This window comes from Platichthys flesus, chromosome 12 (assembly GCF_949316205.1).
Source record: "Platichthys flesus chromosome 12, fPlaFle2.1, whole genome shotgun sequence".
Lineage (NCBI taxonomy): Eukaryota > Metazoa > Chordata > Actinopteri > Pleuronectiformes > Pleuronectidae > Platichthys > Platichthys flesus.
The window spans coordinates 23,872,325-23,895,918 of NC_084956.1; the positions used below are offsets into that span (position 1 = coordinate 23,872,325).

The 23,594-nt window shown below is 42.1% G+C and overlaps 1 protein-coding gene across 1 annotated transcript in view; it reads right to left on the reverse strand.

The window, feature by feature from the left end:
• LOC133966618 (sodium/potassium/calcium exchanger 3-like) overlaps window positions 1-23,594 on the reverse strand; it is an 82,125-nt gene that overhangs the window by 30,219 nt on the left and 28,312 nt on the right. The window lies entirely within an intron of this gene.

A 23,594-nucleotide genomic window follows, 5' to 3' on the forward strand; every position in this document is an offset into this window, starting at 1 on the left:
ACAGGTACAGGAACAATTTTAGGTTTTGTATCTTGCCATCTTCCATTTTACTATCTTGGTGGACCATTTACAAAAACAAGGATTGGTTCTTGTTTTCGTGTTGATCTGGAAAAGCAGTGTTTCCTCAATGACGTCCTTAAACAGAAATGCTGAGGCAGATTTTCCCACTTTTATTTACAGCCAATAGGTATTAATTTACTTTTCAAAAACACCCCAACAACAAAAACAGAGGACAAAAGAGGTTGGTCTGGATCAACTTGTTTTACAGATTCAGCAGTAAGTGATGAGGAAGAGCTTACATCCGTAGCTTCTCCCACTCTTGTTATGAGAAACAGAGGTGACTAACTCTAGTCTTTTACTCCTTCCTATCTTTGCTGTTTTGTGAGCTGCCACAGTCACAATGAGGCTACATTTTCGATGGAGGCTAAAGGAATGGATTGTGTTGTTTTTTTTAAGTCCGGCTTTAGTTTATTGGTTCAAGTAATGAATATTAATCAGCTACATCCAGCCACAATAGTTTTATCTCCATATAACAGAATTGGTAATAATCTTACCACCTTCTAGCTTCAGATTTTGAACTTCTATTTTAGTGATTTTTCATTTCCAGCTGTTAACTTGTTAAGTACAAACAGCCTCATTCACCAACCGTTCTAAAGAAGAACTTTCTCATTATAAGCAGATTCTGACATGAACCAATGTTTTCTTATTCGGTATTTGTCCTTAGATAAGAAGTGCACATTTACGTACACTTGACTAATGGCATGCTTGTAATAAAATAATCAATCATTGGAACATTGGTGAAAATCCACTAAAGTAAATCCTCAATTCTAATAGATCTGAAATTATCCTCTGAATAATATATAATGGTTTTGGTAATCAAAAGTGAAAAATCTACAACAAAAGGAGCAAAACATTGCACTTTCCAGTTTGGCTTTGATTCACATTCCCTCCTCACATCTTTTCCACTTCAGTGAAATTCAGCATGAACCCCATCATTCCTCCTCTCGACAATTTCAATTTCACCACTGTGACCAGGGTACTTCTCTGTGCCCTCTCACATTTCCAAAAGAAGGAACAGAGGTGGTCTACTCCACATTGCACAATAAGAGGGTATCAATACTGTGTCAACAGCTAGCATGTGTGAACGATAGACTGATAAATAAGAAAAAAAAACAGAGAGAATGATTGAGTAAGTGAATGGATCTGTGTATAGAGGCCAGTATGTATCTATCTGTGGGAGATGAGTGACAGCAAAAGCTTTTTGTTGCAGATGGAGAAAACTGGGTGTGTGTGTAACTTTCCAGCTAAAGGTTACATGGTAATACTGGCATTTAATCAGTGAAGCAGCGTGGGCAGCAAGAAATCAGATTATGACCTGTGATGACCTGGGACTCATATTATACAACATAGAAAATCAATATAATCTTTTTTCAGTAGATGTGGATGAAGGAGTATGACAGGAACATCTCACTCATCACTCATCGTCATCCGCTTATCCGGGGTCGGGTCGCGGGGGGAGCAGCTCAAGCAGGAACATGTCCAATATATTTCTCTGCCCCTGTATTGATAACATTACGCTAAGTGCTGTTGTTGCCACTGCTCTTATGCTGCTTTTCTGGCCCATAGAAAGAGGATTCACAGGCCATGTCATCCTACGTGTCATGACATCTGGATGTCGTTATTCGCGACTAATTTTCTTGATAAAAGTTGTTAGAATCATGCTGCTGTTGTGGCAAATAATACTAAAAGATGTTTGCAATACAAAAATATTACCTTGAAGGCTTACAGATTTCAGTTATTTAGTATTTTTAGCAGTATATTCATAGTTCTCAGTGTTTATAAAGGGACAATACACTCACAGAATGAAGGAAACAGCTCACATTATGGTGTGCTCTTTGATTCATTGTTACCAAACATGTCGATAAGGGAAACGTTATTCCAATTTACCAAGAAATACGGAATTTAATATCTAGATCTGTCTTTGTGGCCATTGGTGTAAATCCGTTGCTACATAAATGACAATTTTGATTTATCAGAATGAGCCATCAACAGATCATTGACAGGATAGAGCTTGTTATTTAACTGTCTGTAATCAGGTACTTGTTTATAGAATCCTGTCCTAAAATACATACTTTTTTTTTACAAAATACAAATTGTTATCATGTTTTTTGTAATTAGAATTTCCTTGGGTCTCTTGAAAGTCACTTTAAAAATTCAAGTTATTATATATCAAATCAGTTTGATGGTATAACTTATGTCTGTAGAAAAATGGGTTGAAGATGCATTACTTCTGAGAGATGCCAAAGTCAGACATTTTCAAATTTTACACAGTGACTTTATAACTTAACTGTTGCCTAATGTTAAAATTAAAGTGGAACTGATTTTCCACCTGCTTTATATCCTTACAATATCGATAGTATATAAAGATGTCCAATTTTTAATTTCACAGTGTTGTCTGAAACAAGATATCCTCTGTTTTTAGTTGCCAAAAGTCCTTTTACCAGCACCATGCCTGTCACTAGAACTACAACATGAACGTCTGCATTTTTTGTGCGACCGGCCTGACAGTTCAAACGTGATAGTATTAGAGTCAAAACGTACTGGTTGAAATGAACTGGCCAGAACAACAACTAGAAGGCCATGGCAGAGGTAATATTCCAAAAGAAATACAAGTTGAAATGTATTGCTGGACTCAGACATTTCTTTACAATTTTTATATTTGGCATTTGATCAAATGAAATGTTATATACTGGACAAAATAACAATATAAATAATTATCACAATGTCATTTTCATATATAATAATATAATTAAATTTCACTATATATCAATATATTACTTGTGCAGTGAGAATGTAAAACACATCAATGATCTACCCCAGATTTCTAAAATTTTGTTTCGGGGCGAAACTGGAAAAGAAACAATCATGTGACATTATTGTGATAGTTATAGATATCAACTGATATGAAAATGTTTACCTTAATATAACTTTTGGCCATATCCTCCAGCCATAGCACTGACAGCAAAGTAGAATATGAGGCCTTTTTTTTAAACTTCTTTAAAAAACTGACCTCACCTCTGTCTCACAGTCCTGTAGGTATCTCTCCCTCATGCTCTGCACATCAGTTTATACCATGAAATCAACAGCACAATCTTCTTCTGACCAAGAGCAAGATGACATGTGCCCCGGCTTTAATGTGCCCCCCTGACATGGGCTACACTATCCTCTTTATACCTTTATCTCGGTAGAGCTCCATAATAACCCAGCCCAGCCCTACACATGAAAACACAGAACTATACAAGACACATTGTCCACGTACAAGTTTCTCATACACATATGAACACACACACCACCCATTAGTAGGGCCCCCTTCATAACATCTGTGTCTCTATTAATATTTATGAGCATCAGAGCTCAGTAAACCTGTATTCACCCCCAAAAGTATATAATCCTTGCGCTCCTCTTTTAAAAAAACCACAAATGCTTAGTCGATCGTTGAATCTGAAAATAAAGTACCATGTCCTACCTGTTCGCCGACAGCTAGCAGGACTTCCTGCCGTTAAACACGATTTCCCCCTAGGTTGTGCTATATCTCCCATTCTCTGTTTACACAAACAACATCTCATGCAACAGTGAAGGAATGACACTTAGATGATTTCCTCCTGACTCTGACTCCAGAGAAAAGGTGTCTGCTCCTAAGCGGCAACAACTGGCACTTTTATAAAGGTAAAAAAGACTATTCTGCTCTGAAGATACAAGTCACTTCTGCATCGGTTCAGATTACGCAGGATTGTGGTCCCAGGGTTGTGATTGGATACGCACCTGCCGCTGTCATTCAAACACTGATACTATTCTATCCCGTATCCCAGAGTCCATGTCCCGGTCTCTCTCCTCTGAACCCTCTGAACCATCAAAAACATTGATGGTGAGTTGGTGTAACCTGTACAGGGATGGCTAGCCTATTAAAAGTAGTTATCTACAGCACTCATTTCATCAGCACAGCAACACAAGTAATGTCATGCACACTACACCAACAATAATTGTGCAAAAGAACAAAAGCTTAAATGTAAAATGACAGTGATGATGTTTAACATTATTCAGAATTTATCCAGACAGACGATAAACCTAGAGGTGGTTTTTATAAGTTTGCATAGACAACAACAAAATCAGCAGTAAATTGAAGTAGTATGAATGAATAGACCTTATTATTAAATCAGTAAAATGGAAACATTAAAGTGGGTGTTTCTAAAACTAAAACTAAAAAGCTTTAAGATTCTGGGTAGTAGTCAGTATCTTGTCTGATAAAAGTGCCTTTAAAAGACACAATTGCGTTTCTATAATGATATAGTCATTGTACCACAAGGAACAAAATATGTATAGTCTATATTATAAGTGTAAATTCTTGGTAATCAGTTGATGTTTTGTGTATCTCCTTATGTGACCAGAGTAACCAGTTAAACCAATATTAAAAACTAATTTTGGCCTCAGTGTCATACATTTTGTGTGTCTATATATCATCATCATCTACAGCAGGGGTAGGGAACCTTTACTATCGAAAGAGCCATTTCGCCCCCTCTTCCCCCAAATTAAATCTGTCTGGAGCCGCACAACATATTTGATAACACAGGTTATAAAGTTATATATATATATATAGTTATACAATATATATAAAAACTATAGTTTCTTGCATTTATTAAATAATAGAACGACAATAAAAAAAACTGTTGACATTTAACTGCTATTTTTACCTGTTACAAAATAGGAAAACACCAAACTCTTATGAATTGGAGAACAAAATACATGTGTAGGCCTACTTTGGAATAAATTAAACACAGAACTCAGCTTTTTTGCTCATCTCCAGCTTGGTACTTTTCAGCAGATGCTGTGTGCTTGCTCTTGAAATATCTTTCAACATTACATTTCTTATTGTTTGCTAATTCTTCGCCACATATCAAGCATACATGTAAGACAGCATCGGTGGCAGTGAAAGCAAATTAATCTGTCCACGCAGAATTAAACTCTATTTTCCTCCCAGACTTTTCTTTTCTGGGATTTATCCATGATTAGTTTTCCGAGGACGGGGGTCGGAACTATAGATTAGCGACCTGCAGGGAAGAGCGCCGGGAGGTAATAGGATGTGACGCATATTTTAGTTGCTGAAATATTAAAACAAAACGTGAGAGCAGGTCAGACTGGAGGCCGACACAGAAACTGCAGATCGGTACAAACCACCTGCAGCTTCTGCTCTGATCAAGAAGCTTAGGCGCTGATCTCTGATCAGTTGAGACCAGAGAAACTCGTTGTTTTCACTGTTTCCACTGTTGAGAAGCAGCCGGTCAGTCACTGAGAGGCTGCTACACGTGAACGAGCTCCGATCTCACTGTGTCTCTCTGAGCGAGTGAGCGGGGCTTAGGGCTTGGGGCGGAGCCCCGGCTCTGTGTGTGTGTCGGCTATTTGGGAGCACGCAAATACCGCTCCTGGTATTTCATGATGGCCTGATACGATGATCATTTAAAAAAATGTGACGTTCACTCACGTTCATCATATGAAAGAACTGATTCGTTAAGTTCACCGTTTGCGAAAAATATGCGCAACATGCACTGTACAGGGAGCCACTGCAGAGGGGCTGAAGAGCCGCATGCGGCTCCGGAGCCGCAGGTTGCCGACCGCTGATCTACAGGCTGTTTTTTTTCTAAATGAAAAATCTGCAGTGAGAAATTAGGGAAGAAGGTCAGAGGCTATGCTTTAGAGAAGCCAGTGTCTGTGGTCACTAATGACAGATCGTAGCCACAAGGGATCTTCTGCCTCTCAGTAATTTCCTCTGAGGATAATACGCTGACACCCAGTAGTTTTTGCATGTGCAGGTTTGGTGTCCAGGACGGACGTAGGGGGTGAATTCAATTAAAGAGAATAAAATATGTCCTACGTGGCTTCATACGAGGATATTCATCTTTTTCACCCAGTGATATGTCTGCTTGAAACAGTCAATTAACATTTGACGTGGAGGTGTGGAGTTGCTGTGTGTATGGAGGGTGATTTATTGGCCTTGTTAATACAAGATCTCCTGCAGAAAACCCAGTGGGTTTCAACATCAGCTGTGATTAGTGACATTTCCATTTTTGTAACTTTGAAGCTTTTTATAAATGTGTGATTTGCTTATGGTCATTCATCGCCACTCTCACTCATCAGACCAACTAGCTGCTCACACTCACCATTGACCACCGCGATTGGTAATTAATAGTGATGTGTTAATAAATGACAAATGTTTTGAAAATAATCTCAAGCTAATTCTCCTTTTGTGGCAATTTGGGTTAGCCTCTGATATCAAGATAAAAGCAGTTAAGACAGTCCATTATTACACAATGTGGACACTTTTATTCAATGCAGTGGATTTGCTGTCAACAAAGTATCTCATCTAAGTGGATTTTGACTAATGACCCACATCCATATGGTAGTAAACATTTTACTGAACTGAAAACTTGTCCTTCATGCTCCGTTAGATTTTATTTCTTTACACAAATTTGACCTTATTTAAACAATACTTTCATCTGTGTTGGGCTTAGTTGTTTTTGAAAAACATTTTGTGTTGTAAGTACAAATGAAAAGTCTACTGAGAAATCTTTACCTGTACCAAAACTCAACGATGTTGTAATGCAAACAATACCAAGACAGTTTTTGAAGATTTGGCTCTTGTTCAGGACAAGGCTGTGACTTGGAGAAAAACGTTAGGTTACTTTCGTAACCCTGGTTCTCTGAGTAGCATGAGTGAGATGTCTCACTATGGGATACGCCCCCTCGCGCATATTCACTGAAGCGCTTATTCCAATTCGCCAGCCCTGATAGGCTGGCAGTCGTGACGTCCGCGTCAAGGTGCCGCACATTAAATAAGGTGGACGCGGCGTCACACGTCATTCAAAACAAGCACACCTCTTCTCGCTTCACCCCAGTAGCAAGAAGGGACATCTCACTCATGCTACTCAGAGAACCGGGGTTACGAAAGTAACCTAAAGTTCTCTTTCTTAGCATTCGTTTCGATGTCTCACTATGGGATATGGAGACTCCCGTATTGCCAGACAAGCTTATCTCGGTGACTGACCGCCAGCCCCCCCCTCACTTAAAAGTGAGATCCACATTGGAGCCCACGCTCAAGACAGCGTGGGTCAGGCCAGGGGATGTGACATCCAACCTGTCGTACCTCGCAAATGTGAGGGGAGAAGACCAGCTAGCTGCAGCGCAGATGTCTTGGATAGAGACTCCCTTGAACAGGGCCCAAGAGGTTGCGAGACCTCTAGTAGAATGTGCCCGTAAGCCAGTCGGAACCCGAAGGCCTGAGCTGGAGTAGGCCAATGCAATGGCATCCACTATCCAGTGAGAAAAGTCTTTGTTTGGTGACAGGTTTGCCCCAGTGGGGCTTAGCCCAGGACACAAACAACTGATCCCCTTTTCTAAAGCTCCTCGTCCTTTCCACATATGTGTGTAAGGCACGGACAGGGCACAGCATGTGTAACCGCTGCTGTTCTGCAGAACCATAGGGAGGCGGCTGAAAAGCTGACAGTTCCACTGGGGAGCAGGGTTTAACAACCTTTGGAACAAATGCAGGATTCGGTCTCAGCGTCACCCCAAGGTTCCCCAGGGTGAACCGCATACATGCTGGATGTACAGATAAAGCGTGAATATCACTTACACGTTTAGCTGTAGCCAAAGCCAATGACAGAGCCACCTTCAAGGATAACGTTTTCATGTCCACGTTATCCAATGGTTCAAAAGGATGACTAGAGAGGGCTCCAAGCACCACTGCTAGATCCCATGATGGTGACATAGTCTTAGAGATGGGCAGCAACCTCCGCGCACCCTTCATAAAACGACAAACCAGAGGGTGTTGGCCCACTGGTTTTCCATCAAATCCAACATGGCAAGCAGAAATAGCTGCCAAGTAAACTTTAACAGTAGAAAATGCCCTCTTTTGATCAATCAAGTCCTGCAGGAAGGACAGGACTGTACCAACTGGACATTGAAAAGGGATTTCCTGTGCCTTAGCACACCAATCCTCAAACAACCTCCACTTACAGTCATAAAGAGACCTAGTGGATGATGCTCTGGCATTCTGAATTGTGTTAACAATATTATGTGATAATCCAGTCAGGCTCAGATTAAACCACTCACGGGCCAAGCCCGCAGGGCGAGGCGCTCCGGATGAGGGTGAAATATCTGTCCGCGCGCCTGGGAGAGCTGGTCCCTGCGCAGCGGGAGAGGCCATGGGTGACCGTGGAGGAGCTGTCTCACTTCCGCCAGCCAGTGCATGGACGGCCAGTGAGGATCGATCAAAATTACTGACAGACGATTCTCCCGCACCCTGAGCAGTGTCGGGGGAATCAGAGCCAGAGGTGGAAAAGCGTAAAGCGGGACACGCGGCCACTCTTGAGCGAACGCATCCAGCCCCAGCGGTGCGCTCTGGTCGTGCAGGGAGAAGAACAGTGGGCACTGTGTGTTCCCCCTCGACGCAAACAGATCCACTGTTGCGCGGCCGAAATGTGACCAAATCTGAGCTACTACAGCCGGGTGAAGTTTCCACTCCGCGTAGAGAGGATTTCCCCTGGACAAAAGGTCGGCACCCACATTCTGAATTCCGGGAACGTGGGTCGCTCTCACTGAGAGGAGATGCTCCTCGCCCCATAATATCAGTCTGTGTGCAAGAGTGTGTAACTGTAGAGAACGTAGACCCCCCTGACGATTGATATACGCCACTGTGGTCGTATTGTCCGTCCTCACTAACACATGATGTCCCCGGAGGAACGGCAGAAAATGTTTCAGCGTCAGAAACACTGCCATCAACTCCAGATAATTTATATGGGCATGTTTGAGATCTGTGCTCCACATCCCATTCGCGGATCTGCCCTCGAACACACCGCCCCAGCCTGACAGGCTGGCGTCCGTTGTGATCACTTTTCTGGTAGATATTGTGCCCATGCGCACCCCCGCTGTCAACATAGACGGGCGTTGCCATGGTAGCAGCGCAAGGACGCAGGACGCGCAAGCCGTTACACTGCGGCGTCTGTGGTGCACAGGATCCAGTCTGAGAGAAGCCACCCAGCGCTGAAAATCTCTCATGTACAGCCTGCCCAGCCTCACCACCAACATTGTTGAGGCCATCAGTCCCAATAACCTGAGGCACAGTCCGTACGTGACCCGACGTGTTATGGCAAAATGAGAGAGAGTGGACCTGACAGTGTGCACTCTCTCGGCTGACAGGCGAGCCGTGTAGGTCAGTGAATTTAACGTGAGACCCAGAAAGGCAATTTCCTGTCTTGGCGTTAACACACTCTTTTCCCTTTTCACCACAAAACCGAGATCGGCCAGGTGAGTCAGTACAATGCTGTGTGCGCCGCAGCCTCTTGCTCTGAGCGCGCCAGCAGCAGCCAGTCGTCCAGATAAGTGGCCACGCGTATACCCCGCTCCCTGAGGGGAGCTATAGCGGCGTCGACACATTTCACAAACACCCTCGGGCTCAGTGACAGGCCAAATGGGAGTACCAGGTACTCGTACACTGTGTCCTGAAAAGCGAACCTCAGATATTTCCTGTGCGGAGGATAAATGGGAATGTGAAAATACGCGTCTTTCAGATCGATTGATGTGAACCAGTCCCCCGGTCGGATCAAACGTATCAGCGTTGAGTGTGTCAGCATGCGAAACTTGTATCTCCTGAGATACGAGTTCAAAATGCGAAGGTCCAGGATGGGACGTAATGTGGTCCCCCTTTCTTTGGGACCAGGAAATACCTCAAATAGAAACCCTCCAGTCCCTGCCTGTGTGGCACTATTCGTATGGCTCTTTTGTTTAATAGAGCTGATATTTCTTCCCGTAACACCCGGGCCGACTCTCCCTGCGCACGGGAAGCGATGAGGCCGGGAAAACGGGGGGGCATTGTGGCGAATTGAAGCCTGTAGCCTTTGGCCAGTGTTCTCAATACACATTCTGAAGCTGTGCATGCTTTCCAACTCTCTAGCCTCAAAGTTAGGGGGGAGTGAAGCTCTGTCTGACACAGACGATCTTTGGGGGCCCGTACCAGCTGCGCACTTCCGAGTATCACTGCGCATGCGCGGTCTGATAGGCTCGGAGCAAGCGGAACGGGATGTTTCACCACAGGTGGGACGCTGCTTCCCCCTTGTGGTGTTATGGGGAACATCAGTGTGCTCTGCACCTCTGTGTTTCGTTGGTTTTTGTGTTTTTATGATTTTGCAACCCTGCGCCCTCGGCTGTGAGCCTGGATACGTCAGTGGAAAACTTTTTATTAACACAATCTTTGTGTGCGTGCTTGTGAGACATTGATGTGGCGTTGAACAATCCCACATCTGAAACATGTCTCTTCGCCTCTTTACTGAGACGCACAAACTGAGCTCTGGGCCCACGCGTCGCAGAGAGGGATGGGTGGCACTGGGTAATTTCTCCCCTAACACACGTGATAGCTGGGCTGCCAGTGAACAGGGAACGGGTGGCAGCTCCGCTCGCGGTGGGGTTGACCGCTAAGTCGCCTTCTTCTTCCGCCTGGCCTGCTGACTGGTCGACGGACCCGGTTGAGCAGCCTGGGTTGACGGGGAATAGAAGGGCTTTCTCGGCCAAGCGGGCTTCGTTTCCGGGGGGCCGTTGGTGTTCGCACCCGGTTGAGCCCTGGGGCGCTTCGGGATGCGGAAAGCAGGAGCGACGCTCCTAGAGGCAACCTGAGCGAAAGTCTGCCGGGGGGGCGGAGGCCCCGCGGCAGGTGCTTTCCTCGGAAGGCAGAGCTGTAGCGCCTCATCCTCCTTTTTCTTCGCCTCACAGCGCTTTTGCATTGAGGCGAGGGCGGAGCCCAAGACACCTTCGGGGACTATAGGCATGTCCAGGATGTCCTCCTTTTCTCTATCAGACAGATTGGTCAGATTCAGCCATCTCGTCCTCTCTTGTAACACCAACATCGACATGCACTTCCCTGCCGCATGTACAGCGCATCGCTGGACGCGTAGGCAGATATCCGCGATTGTGGTGATCTCGTGGGACGAGATCACCACAATGTCGTCAAAAAGCTCCGCTTGGTAAGCTGACAACATGGAGGTGACGTTGAGAGCCCTCACCGTCAAAGCCGCTGCTTTATAAGCTCGCTCAGTCATGGCAGATTGGAAGCGATCGGCTTTCTTGGGAAGTGTGGGGGCCCTGGATGAGGCAGCTGACAGCCGTGGATGAAGGTGTGCTGCCACCAGGGGCTCCATGGGAGGCATGCGGGCCATGGCATGCTTATCCATTCCCTCAATATCCAAGGAAGACGCACCTTGAATGGTGGTTTTGCTGGAGTAAGGGTTCTGTTTCCATGAGGCGGTAACTTCCTCCAGGAGTTCTGGGAACACCGGGAGAAGTTGTCTTGCAGCCCTCTTTGCTTGGGGTAATTTCTTCCCCTCGTAGCGGGACCTTTCTCTCTGCGGCGCGTTTACACACATCGTGCATATCGCCACTGGGCTGGGGCGTAATTGTCCCAACCGAGCCCTTTGCAGGGCTTGGAGAGCTGAGAGCCTGTGAAGGTGGGACACAGCAGGATTCAAAATCCTCGTCGTCACCGTCCGACACCAGACAATCCCTGCCGTCGGACTCATCCTCCTCCTCATAATCCAACATGAGGGGTGGCTCCGTTAGCGGGTCAAGCAAATCCAGCGTGGAGCCCCAGCGCTGAATCTCTGATTCGGGAGCGTCCTCCTCGTCCACACCGGGTTGGGGTTCCTCGGTAGTGGCACTGGAAAGGATCGGGTCCCTCTCAGAGACGCTAGCTTGGCGTGCTAGTCGTCGGCAGAGACTCTTCGCTGTGAAGCGGGCGCAGTCGGCGCACAAGAGACACGTGGAGCAGACCTGGTGAGTGTCCATGCTCGATATTTTATTTCCACAGGTGCACAGGCGATGGGCATCGCCTGGTTGTGAGGTGGAAGGAAGCTTTGCAGCTTGATCCATTTAGCTTGGTGTGCTAAAGGGGAGCGAATTATCTGGAGTGATAGTCGCTTTTAGCTAGCTCCGGTGGCAGGCAGTGTGGTGACCGCAGGCTCCCGGTGCCGTTGAGCTATTCAAATAGAAGCAACTACCTATGGTGAAGGCAGTCGCAACGGCGTTTATTCCACTAGCGTCCGGCGATGGAGGTGTTAGCTCCGGTCTGTGGACAGCAGCTAGTTAGCATCAACGCCGATTAGAAAATTGCTTGTTCGTGAAGCGAGAAGAGGTGTCTGAATGACGTGTGACGCCGCGTCCACCTTATTTAAGGTGCGGCACCTTGACGCGGACGTCACGACTGCCAGCCTATCAGGGCTGGCGAATTGGAATAAGTCTTTCTGTGAATACGCGCAAGGGGCGTATCCCATAGTGAGACATCGAAACGAATGCTAAGAAAGAGAACTGGAGTTACAAAACAATTCATGCACTGCATAGCCAGAAAATTATTTAATTACTATCACTACACTACACAATCCACTTTTTTACCTGTGACTAGTGGGACAAGGTGAAAAGCAAGTTTTGGTAATGAAGTCAGGATTCAAGTTCCAATAGAAGAGCTTCCAACCTTTTTGACTGAGCTTGAGTCAAAATGAACGATCAACTTGTTTCTGCTGAGACCTGAGATGTTTTATTGATTGAGGAGGCAGTGGTCTTCATGTTTTCTGACTTTTGTTATTACTAAATAAGATGTATATGACTTTCCACAGGAAACCAATTAAAACAAAATATTAAGAGGAGACTTTTATTTAATCCTTGCTGACATGAGTCATTGAAGACTAAACACAACATGAAGTTGAAGAGTGACATGGTCTAATGGAACTAGACCCACAAACACATTTACAGCCATCCATACACAATTAGGTTGCAGAAGGATTTTACAGTACACCACGATATAAAAACGGATGGTTATCATACCATGTACATTTTGTCATCACCGGTATTGAAAACAAATTAACCAAATGAGAGTTTAAGCTCTGTGAGCATTTTTTTTCCTCCTTTGCTGCATGTCCGACTTTCTCTCTCTCACACACACAGACACACAAAAACACATGCAGGAGCACCATCCCTCCATGCAAATCTTCAAGTGTCCTGGTTATAACTTTAATCCCAACAGAAAAAACGTGTTGATCATTAAATGCTGATCATAAAATGTGATATTGAAGTAATTTTTGTTCCTCCAACTCTGATTTACAGACAGGAACACACTGACACTGATTTCCCCCCATAGCAAGACACACAACTTCCTTGCCCTAGAGTAAATGGCCAACTGCTTTAGTAAATACATAATAATGGTGAAAATAATCCATATAAATAATCTATAAAGCTACAATGAAAACAATCATTGGTCTCAGTTGGATAAAGAAATTTGAAATTAACTGGACCTCAACCAACTACAATTGTAAAATCCTGTGCTTTTGGGATACTTCCACCACTATTGCTAACATGCAAACTAACATGCTTTAGTTAAAAAGTTACTGTACATGTCATTTTTTATTAGGGTAACAATTATTTTATAGATAATAACATTATTGTATAATTCGATACAGTGAATGAGATGGCAATCATACTGTGAAATTATAATCGCACAGCAGCGCTAATACAGTCTCTAAATGTTCCCCTGACACCTTCACACCACTTTTGTGCTGCACAGGTTCTACTAAAAACATAATCCAGGATAACAAATACACAAGTAGACACACACACACACACACACACACACACACACACACACACACACACACACACACACACACACACACACACACACACACACACACACACACACACACACACACACACACACACACACACACACACACACACACACACACACACACACACACCACCACCACCAATAGACAGATTAACACTTTATATGTAGCTTGCTTTACCATTACTCTGCTGAGTAATACGACATTCAAGACATAATCTCAATATGTGTCTGTGATTGTGTGTGGACATGTCCCTGTGCAGATGAAAAGTAAGTGCAGTTATACACTGTATATTTAACCATTATGCAAAGTGTGGCATGACTCCCTGAACAGAGGAGGAGAAAAGACACAGCGGTAGATATCAGGTTTAAGCATGCATGCACACACACACACAAACACACACACAAATGCACACTTTCATAACACTCTGCCCCGACCTCTCACAATTGCTAAAAATTATATCACACAACTCTAAGAGTCTTTGACATTCCAGGAGGCAAGTGTCAAAATCTGAGGATTTGAAAAAAAAATTGAGGATCACACACCCCACCTACTGCATGCTGGGCATGTTCACCATGTTATAGACAATTTTCTTTCACCAATATATGGATAAACACTGCTTCCATGTTGTGCATTGAATGCACACAGGAACAGCAGAGAAATGGTTCATCTTGTACAAGTAGCCTTTACATTTATACAGTGCATGTGAACACACAGTTCCAAAATGACAATAAGCGCTATCACATTTTAGAATTCAACCCACTATTCAAAATTATATATTATTGTTATTATTATATTGTTTATTCTGTAAAATAACAGTTTTCATATTGGCGCATATGGACAGATATAAATACAGATACTGGTATGTCTGGGGGCACCTAATGGGAGATTTTAAATGATCAACTGATAAATCAGGCTCTTTTCATTTGCTGATGCAAAATCGAAACAAATGTAACATCTATTTGGTTACAGATGTTATGTCTTAATTAATTAACAAGATAAGTGTTAGTTTGAATTTGTCCAGAATTTTTTTATTAAAACTATCCCAGCGCTGCACACGTGCAAACCTGTATGACATTGCACGTGCACTGAGCTTGACATTGTATTAAAGTTATTTGTGGAACACTTGGACCTCATCCGATTTCTTTTCAATGTTGAAAGGAACTCATTCTATTGTAGAACAGACAATTAGCCAATACTCTTCCTCCTGACAGTGTATTTCTCTTCTCTCAGACTTTGGATTATTTCGTGGTGGTGGGATTAATAAACAGGAAATGATGTGATATGACGTGACAGAGATCCCCCGCCCCCCATTCTCCAATCCCCACACATACATAAACACACACACCCTCCCAGCTGGCCTGCAGTCTCTGACATGCCTAGTGAGCATTCTTAGCGTGAGAGATGGACTGCGGGCAAGGAAGGGATGGCTTGGTAAACACATACATAAACACACACATGCACACGCACATACACAGTACAGAGTGGATAGGGGCAAATACACATCATGTCCTTCTCTGCCTTCTCTACATAAAGCTGGAATCGTGCCCTCTTTCCTGCCTTTAGCCACAGTCAATGTTCAGGGCTGGTCCTCCTGGGCTCCACATACCAGGGGATACATAAGGTGCCTGCCTTTCACTACCTGTTTGTTCTCCTGCCCTGTCAAGCACCACATGCCACACAACACATTCAAGGATGTGCTATGATGTCTAAATAAATCAGATTGCAGGGATTTCTTTGCCAGAGAAGCTGGACATGGTTTCGCTGCTATGCAAATTTTACCCCTTTAAAAAAACCCATCATCATTATGTGGTGGTCAGTGTTAATATTGTGGCCACAAACAAGCCATTGTATGGGAACATACAGGAGTGAAAGTCCTTTGATTATTTCTGAAAAGATCTACCTTTATGGTCCTTCGTCGGATGCTTAGTAATAGGTCTGAACAGGGTCTTTTAGACACTCTTGATCAAGTTAGAAAAAAGTAACAAAATGGACTTATCAAGAAGCAAGGTTTGACCTGCTGGTGGCACAAAAGGATCACTGAAGTCAGTGAGATTCAGGGGCCCACGAATGTCGGTGCAAAGTACTCTGTATATTTTCTAATATCCACGTTTTTTCTTCCTTTATATTCCCAGAATTGTCTCCAGATAGACCCTCACTCTGCCTTTATGGCTCATTTTGGCTCAGTGTGCAGTAATGGAAAAAGAGAAAAGGATCCCATTAAGCAGATAATTAGCTGCATGTTGGGAAAAACCTGCAGGACACATGCTGTTGATCATGGTCTACTAGGACTCAAGGCAGTAGTTTCTCAAGCGTTCTTAAAAGGATTTACAAAGCATTTGACTTTTGGGAGATGGGGCAAAACTTCAGTAAAACACAGAACACTGACAGTATTGACTAGGAAATAGTCGCTAAAGCCCCACTGGGCCAACTGCAGACTCCTGAAACACTGATTCATTACACCCCACAATACAGAGGTGTTGACAGAAACAAACAACTCACAGCAGCTATTCTTAAAGCCTTACCAACACTAACTGACACCAACAAAAATATGGCCTGTAGGGTGTGCTGCAGAGGGGAAAAAACGCCAGCCAAAAATGTCCTCGATCCTCTATATTTGCTGTTCCACCGACATTTGCATTCTATTAATCTTGTGTCTCTTATGGGGTGTAAGCTAGATTTTTTGGGAAGAAAGAAAATCAGATGTAGAAGTAGCCAAACCACAACCATGAAACATGTTCCTCAATGTGATTAAAAGGAATGCTAACATTGAAGAGCTGTGCATGTGGATGTATCACTTATGATACTTACTTGTTTTTATCTTTGAGTTTACAGGGCATTGGTAGGAGTCAATCAATCAATCAATCAATCAAATTTTATTGTATAGCCCATATTCACAAATCACAATTCGTCTCAGAGGGCTTTAACATGGTGTGACATCCTCTGTCCCTAACCCTCAACAAGAGTAAGGAAAAACTACTAAAAACCTTTTTACAGGGTAAAAATACGTAGAAACCTCAGAGAGAATCACATGTGAGGGATCCCTCTCCCAGGAGTCAGTGCAGGGTTGAATCAGGCTTCCACACTTCATAGATGTTTGTTTAAAGAATATCATTGAAGAACTGTGAGCAATCATTTCAGCAGCTCATATCAAGCTAATCCCAGACTGTGAACAATGAATTAGTGAACAAGTGAGTGAGTACAGCTCCAGTGATCAACCCTCTTTGCACAGCTTTTGTTGACTAAAACTAACATTAATTAAAAGACTACAAGGTGATGACAATTTATGTCATCAGGTCATTTATTTTTATAATTAATAGAGAAACAGAGTGAAAATAAGCAAAGAGCAAAGGAGCGTTAAATCATATTCCATTTGTCGCACTGAAATGTAATTAGAATGTAACGAGTCATCGTTTCGTGGTTCATGAAGACATGACAGAGCAAATAATAAGCTAAAGTGTAACTGATGAGACAGGTCAGAAGTCTGCTGAGCCATGATCAATGATTGAATTAGATTAGAAGAGATATGAGTCACAGAGGAAAATAACAGACAGAGTCTTTTACTACAATGGCGACCACGTACATACAGACAAATTAAAAAAACACACATGATAATGAGGCAGGGGTTGCTGTTTGTGGTGGCAATCGTAAGCATGATTATCTCTAATCCGTCACGCTCCACTGTTATAATGCATAATTGAAGAATGTTTGCGTGTGTTTGCGTGTGTGTGTGCATGCATGTGCAGCCATACCAAACACAAGATGAAAAAACGGATCAATGCACATTTGTTTGCTCCAATATATGCATGTGTGTGTTTGTATATGAAAGTCCTCTTGTGTCTCTTCTATCCGGGAGTAAGAACATTTTTTCTTCTGTGTGAATGATTGTGGATACTTTTGTGGGTGGCTAGATAGGAGGAGGACGTAAGTGCCATTGATCTGACCAATTAGAGCACAAACAGAGTGCAGGGCGAAAAGTGGCTGCTGTACAGATGTACACAAACATCTCCTCTGACAGATTAGAGCAGGACTTTCTCACTCATTAGTCTGTATATGTGAACAATGATGGACAGTGTATAAACACAGATGCTTCATGTTTGTCAGATGTGACTAATAATGTTGTCATGATGCTACTCACCTGCCAATGTATTTAACCTGGGTTTTAGTCAGAAATGATATTTGCTACATAATATTTAATCTAAGTGTGGTCATTTTCTAATCTGCAGAGCTTCCTTTTTGTTTTCTTATCCGATTTAAATCTCAGTTTAGCTGTTTTGTGCTGTACATCAGCTGTCAATCAAATACTGCTGATGTCCTTTTTCAACCATCTTATTTTGATGGTAACTTTCTTTCTTACTCACTTTCTATATCTGATATCAACCAAGATTGGTGTCAGTCCTAAAAGTAAAACGGATTTGGAGACTTAAACAAAGGTATTTATTTACAAAACATAAATGTTGCGATTTTCAGTTTTACATCATATGTTTTTTTTTTATTGGAATGAACCTCGACATGCGCCTTTGGGGAATTCAGATTCTAAAGATCAGGAGTGAGTACATCATGTCCTATGACCATTCAGTCTGTACTGTATGTCATGACAGTGCATGTCCACAGCACGACACAAGAGGGATGTAAATATATAATTTGTCACCACTATAGACAGTGTATGTACATATTTCACACAATATTCTTAAGGGAAATAACATCTGTCCTGAGGTTGTGAGGTAGCCTACATACTGGTTGCCCTTCAACCTGGATTAGTCTATAGCAGAAGTGAGACGCCAGCTGAGAATTTGTGAAAAATGTAAAATTAGTTATTAAAAGAAGACACAAAGAACAGCCTACGTGTGTGTGATTTGATTTAAAAGCTCCAGTAGTTAAGGGGTGTCGAACAGCATCAGGAGGTATTTTCACAGTTGCTGACGGATATTGCATGGTATTCTGAATTGTAGGAACTTTTCTGATAAATCTTTGTTAAAAAAAGTTTGATTTTAGAAATTCCCAATGTTTGTTGTAGGTCAAATGTGTAGGTGATTGAGTGGATCAGGAAACGTTGATCTATGCATTCCTCCCCCGTATCTTCACATTTCGAAGTTGAATTCGAATGTCGGAGCTTACGGACACTTGTATGACACCACAGGAGCAGGATGAAGGCATTTCACAGAGGGGTTATTCTGTGTTTTTTTTTACATTTCTTACAGTCGCCAGTTACTTCAACTCTATTGGATTTCTGTTTAACAATGAAACTGTGGACTCAAACACTTCACCAGCCCTTCCAACGGCTTCGTGATGAGTAAACAATGACATTTTTCAGAGAACTATCCCTATCAGTCATGAACTCCGGAGAATGTCTTGAGAGTGTGACCTGGAGTTTGCATTTCATACATGAACAACACAGAGGGAGATTCTCAGCTCAGACGGGTTCACAACAACACTGATATCTGGAGCGTTCAGGTGAGTGGTGGTGCAGCAGGCAGAGGATGTCAATGACAATGTCGTCAGCTTTTTAGACCAAAAGCTGTCTCGACATCTATTTTAGTGTCTTCTATGCATGTGTTTGCGGTTTTTCATCCTCATCCAAATTTGTATATATATTATACTTTTTTCACATAGTTAACAAATGACCAGACCTAGATATTCTCATATTCATATATAAAGACAATGCCAGGCAGTTGAAGGCTCCAGATGGAGCTAGTGCCTGGGCTTTGCGATAAAATTATTTTGTGTATGCTTGACCTTTCAGACTCAAATGCATTGAGCGAACATTTGTGCTCAGTGCAGACATTAAACGAAATGGACCCTGATATTTTTTCTTTTTTAGCTTTGGTTAACGGTTTATTTTATCTGCCTCAAGAGCAACATCTATCTCCCATAAAAACCATCATGCCTCTTATGCTGCATCCAGCTCAGCACAGTTCAATTGATTTACTCACTCGAGGGAGTCACACAGACCCGAGCTAGCCTGAGTCAACAGCAGAAGAAGCAACGATATTTTGGGAAATTTTGCCACGTGTCAAAGTCTCTCTGTTGCATATTTGCATGGATGCTTTCAAGCGTACACCACTAAAAAAAGGACCCAGGCTATTTCTCCGAAACTACTCCTTTGAAAGCACAACAATAGAATCCCCTATTCCCTAGCAGATGCATCTCACGCTCATTCCAGCAAATATCCTACACCCTTATTCGCAAATAGTACCATTTTATCTCTTTTGCAAAGGTTAATTTAGCTCCCTAACAAAACTGTCTGACTCAACATAATGAATCCTCCACTTAACTTTTTTTTTCCGAAATAATTTGACTTGCCAGTCTAGTGACTCAACCTGAAATAAGCTATGAAATATGCAATTAGATCTTCAACATCTCACGATCCTGTCTTTTGGTTTTGGGGTTAATCAAGCAGACAGTTGAACAAATTAAACAAATCCAATTAATGACCGTGCAAGAAATTTCCCCTTTCTTTGAAAAAAATAAGTTTAAATGCTGCAGTAATGACTGAATATTAGTTTACATGGAAACATTATGTGTCTGTATGCGTTAGAACAGTGATTCTCAAATGGGGGTACGCGTACCCCTGGGGGTACTTGAAGGTACTCCAGGGGGTACTTGAGATTTTTTTTTAATATATTTAAATTAGCATCCATTCAAAAATCCTTGAAATGTTTTTATTTAACAAATATTCAATAAAATATAAGTGTAAGTTCATGAACTAAATTTTATATTCAGTAGGATTTTCATTTTAATTATCATAAAAAAACAGTCTCCCCCATACCGATGGTTTGACCCAACCTGGCACATGCCACCTGTCATCGCCTGTCATCACCTGCCTTGAAAACTTCAACAATGGAGTCGAGTTGAAGTGCAGCAGCAATGCTGCTGAAACACGGAGGGACAAGTACCAAAGAAGGCGAAACCAGAGCAGAGAGCCTTCCCTAAACAACACCGTGAGAGCTTGTGCCTCTTCGGAGGGGCGCTAAAACGTAAAAGTTTTCCGTTGTGAAGTTAATGATTCATAACAAGAAGTCCGCGTCTCTACCGGTACCCTTTCAAAATAAAAGCATGTAATACAAAAGCGGAAATGAAATTGTATGACCTTAAAGCGAGCAAATATTTCACAATAAAATAACAGAAAGACGCTTCAATAATATTAACAATAACATAGATTGGGTTATTTTCACTTTTAGTTTTTTTCTGTGGGGAGAGTTTAGCCAACAGTGGCATTAAGCCACCACATCTTCAGCGGTATCTCCAGACAAAACATGAAAGTCATGTTGGTAAGCCACCTGAGTTTTTTTAAGAGGAAACTTTCTGAATTCAGGTCATCTCAAGACACGATGCGAAAAGCCTCCCCGAAGCAAACTGAAACAAGCTACCTGTCAGTATTATTTTCGATCCTTAAAGAAGATATTTTAAGATGATAAATATTAAAAGGATATGTTTTGAGCTAATCTTTTATTTAAAACCAAGTTAATGATTTATTTTTTGGGAAGAAGTGTTTAGCTATAATTAAGTTCATGAGGTCAGTTTGAGAACATATCTTTATTATGATCCCAAAAGAGGTCACTTTAAGTTGATAATTATTTTGAGGTGCACAAATCTTTATTTATAATGAGATTATAATAAAAGTCTTTAGTTATTTTTATATCTTTTTATTTCGAAATAGTTCAAGAGAGACCACTGAAAATGAGCAATGTTATGGACATTGATGGAGTTTTAAATTTGAATGTGTCTGGTAACAAGGCTTAATAAATCACATTACATCTTTCTTTCAACCAAAAATGCTTTGCGCTGGTTAGGGGGTACTCGGCAGAATTTTTTCTTCGAAGGGGGTACGTCACTGAAAAAAGGTTGAGAACCACTGCGTTAGAATATGAGCAGCATGCACAAAGTTGCACAAAGATGCACAAGCAACCATATCCTCAGTGGGTTTATGTTTCTACAGTGCATAACATGAATGCTCAACAACTAGAAATTGAACTGATGATTGTGTCTGGTAAAAAATAAATAAATGAGACAGATGGAAAAAACCAAAGATGACAGAGACAGTGAGTGCTTCGGGGGGAACGAGAGAGCCGAACAGACAATAATGCAGTGACAGACGGAGAGAGAGGGAGTGAGGTGTAAGGAGAACATTGTGAGGAGAAGCAGGAATAATCCTTATTAAGGTAATTAGTGTTTCAGGAGAAAAATCATAATTAAGCAGAAATAGCACATAAACGATATGCTGTCTAAAAATGGCTTGTCCATACAAATTCAGTCAGACTATATCCATCGTCCCATCTCCAAACTGCAGGAAGGAGGAGTGTTTATGTTTGTATGTGTTTGCATGCAAGCACTAGATAGAGGTGGTGTTTACTATGAGAATGCTTGGCAGAGCATCCCACTTGTAAAGCCCCAAGATTCCACATGGAAAACACTCTCAAACACAAACACACACACAAACACATGCAAAGGCACGCACACACACAGACACATACACACAAACACTGACAAGCTCACAGGGAAACAAACACAAGGCATGGGAGTTTTTGGTAAACTCAGGAGAAACTAGCAGACACACAGGGATGCACACATGGTGATGCTGGAATCTTTCAGTTTGAAGGAGAGCACAGAGAATTTCTACCTGAGAGAGTTTTTCATCAGCTTTCATCTCAATCTCAACACCCGCTTGTTTTCTCTCTCTGTTTGTCTCTGGCTCCTCAGCAGAGGTAGTGCTGCTCATATTTCAGCCTCAGTCTCCTGAGACTGCATGGTGTGTTTGTAAAGGTGAAGGGAAGGGGAGGCAGGATATTTCTATCATTATACAGGATGTAATGACTAAGCAGTTTACCTCCACAACTAAATAAAAAAAGACAAAGCCAGGATCTTCATTAAACACGATCTTACGCATGGCATTTCAGTTTAAGAGTTAGACTAACTGATTCAGATTTTGTTATGCTTTCTCTAAAAACCCTGTACTGACAGACATATAACCCCTTCTTGTGCTTAGATTTGCTCTGCTTTTTCTATAATTCTGCACTTACACTCAGATATTTTGCTTGGTCAGATTTCCTGCGCTCCAGCATTATCTACTCTTTCCTCCAACTGCTGCTATACACCCTGTGGTTTGCATCCACCGATAAACCGAGAGGAAGATTGAGGGGGAACACAACAAACTTAATGAAGCACCTTACGACATGGAACACATTTGAAAGAAGAGCGATGCGCCATGTTTGACACCTTGTGTGACTCCATGTCAAGTACATGAGTCTGCAGCGTGAGCATCCCTGGCCTGGTTGGAGTACAGAATATGTTGCTGTATTAGAGACTGAAAATGTTATTTAGTCTTAAGATATTGTATTTGGTCAGGGTTTATATAATTTGTGGGGATTTTTTTGTAAATTTATTAAAGATAAGCTGTTTTGCACTTATTTATATTTGCATATTTGAACTGATAACACTTAATGTGTTAAATCTATTTTGACCAATGGATTTACATGACTTTTCCATGACTTTTCAATAACTTTAAACCAATTTTCCATGACCTAACGTTTTGTGAAATCTCGGTGTATACATGAAAAAGTGACAACATTTAGAATTCCAAAGCACACCTTAAATGACACTTATGAATAAGAGACAATAGTTTGATTGAGGTCTCTGTCTGTTGTAACCCATGGCATGTACTTTTCCATTTGTAGCCAAGCATGGTTAAATCTACACTTCCCTGGCATAGTGCATTATCTCGCCTGCTTCCCCACCGAACCTTTCAATGAGTATGAGAGCGTATGCCTGCTTATATTTTAATCGTATTTCTTTTAAAAGCATATGAATTATTTAAAAACTCAGCGTAAAATTTACAACATGAAAATATGAATATAACAAATTTCCATGACTTCTCCAAAACTT